Source organism: Dendrobium catenatum, unplaced genomic scaffold, assembly GCF_001605985.2.
Source record: "Dendrobium catenatum unplaced genomic scaffold, ASM160598v2 fragScaff_scaffold_1475, whole genome shotgun sequence".
In the NCBI taxonomy this organism is placed as follows: domain Eukaryota; kingdom Viridiplantae; phylum Streptophyta; class Magnoliopsida; order Asparagales; family Orchidaceae; genus Dendrobium; species Dendrobium catenatum.
The window spans coordinates 1,390-3,300 of NW_021319937.1; positions in this window are offsets into that span (position 1 = coordinate 1,390).

The following is a 1,911-nucleotide window of genomic DNA, read 5'->3' on the forward strand; positions in this document are numbered from 1 at the left end:
GTTATTAATTATAAAAGTCGAGGTAACTAATTATCTAGAGAACTTCTTTCATGCCCTCACACAAGACTAAGTAATTATTCGATCTCTATATCCTCCTCCTTCAAGATTTTGTAATTCTTTAAAAAATTTGATTTCAACTGTAAGCACATTTTTTTACACTACTTTCATTTGACTATTGAAATTCTTTTTTCTTCTTCTCTACTGTCTCTTGGGATTAATTGTTAGAGTGGGCTATCACTTGCACATCTTCTTTCCCTTGAGTAGTGAAGAGAGGGTGAAAACTACTACCGCCAAAGAGTTGAGAGGCTTGGAGAAGCTTTAAAATCAATAGCCTCCCTAACACTACACTAGAGGAAATTCATCAATTACCGGCGGTCTAGACCGGCGGTTTTCAAACCACCGGTAATAACGGCATCTTAACCGGCAGAGTGACCGCCGGTTTTTACCGACGGTTTAACCGACGGTTATGTAAATTAAAGCTGGCGGTTTTTACCGGCAGTTTTTTTCCTGCCGACAAGCCGCCGGTGTTTTACAAAACCGCCGATAACGAGTGATTTTCCTGTAATGCTAGTTATGACAATCTCATTAGCCAAGTTAATCACTTTCTCCATTCTCACCTTGTTTGGTAGTTTTTATTGCACGTCTGCATCATATTTGATTTACATTTAAATGAAAATTATTTTTCAAGTTTTAGTAAATTTTTCCAACAAACTAATTTCAAATCTTTATTTTGGTTCAAATCTAGCAATAAAAAAAATTAAGTTTCTTTTTTTTTCAAGCTTTGTAGTTATTGATTTAACGCATTCCAATACAATAAAATATAAAGTAGTATAAGTCAAAACATGAGAAATAAAATACAAGCAAGCCACATACCCTAAAAAGGATAAGGTTTGCCCTATATCCAACACATAGTATGTGATAAGTTATGAGGGTGTCATTCTATAATTTATTTTTAATTTTATTTTAATTTTTAGATGCCTATTTTTTATATTTTTATATACAAGTTTTTCAGAGAAAGATTTATTTTTAGTTTAGATAATGTCCAAAAATTATGAAATAATTCACTAAAGTTTTGAACAACCTTAGGAAATCTCATAAAAATTTGGAATTATCTTGAATTACTCTAAAATTTTTTTATTCATTATTGAATAAATATTTTTTTTATTAAAATGGGCTCTAAAAATTTTGAGATCATTTATATTTTTTATAATTTTATAGTATTACTTGAACCTATTTTTATTTTTTAACTAAGTTAACTCTAAATTAATTATAAATTTTTATAAAACTTGAACCACAACATTATAGATCTAACAATGAATCTCTAAAATTTTTAACTAAAATTCAGTAATTCATGATTTCTAATGGTTTATTAATTTGAACTTTGAGTTAATAGAAAAAAACTTATAAGCCTTTTTTTTTAATCTTAGAATAGTTTAAAATTAGTATTCTTGCTTCTATGATTTATTACAATTTTTTTTTTAAATATTTTATAACTCTTTATTGAATTTTTAATGTATTATGTATTCCTAGATCCTTAGGTACCCTAACCTAACTTAAAATTATGGTTTGAGAGTTTTTTAAGCAAGTGGCCTCACATCTTAATGAAATTAAAACCATAGGCTCATATGAACCCCTAAGTCCTTTTTTTTTTTTTTTGAAAATTTGAGATAATTTAAATCTAAAATGAATTTATTATTATTATTTTTAAGCTTTAGGGTTTATACCTTTAATTAATTATTAATGGTATGAAAAGAGATTTTTTGGGTTTAAGAATTTTTCCATCTAGTCTAAGGATAAAAGAAGATTTGAATTTAATTTCAAGATTTTAGGGATTGCGGAGAATTATTTTTTAGTTTTCAAAATTCTAGTTTATTTTAGTGCCATTTACTTTAAAAATCAATTAGGTTTAGA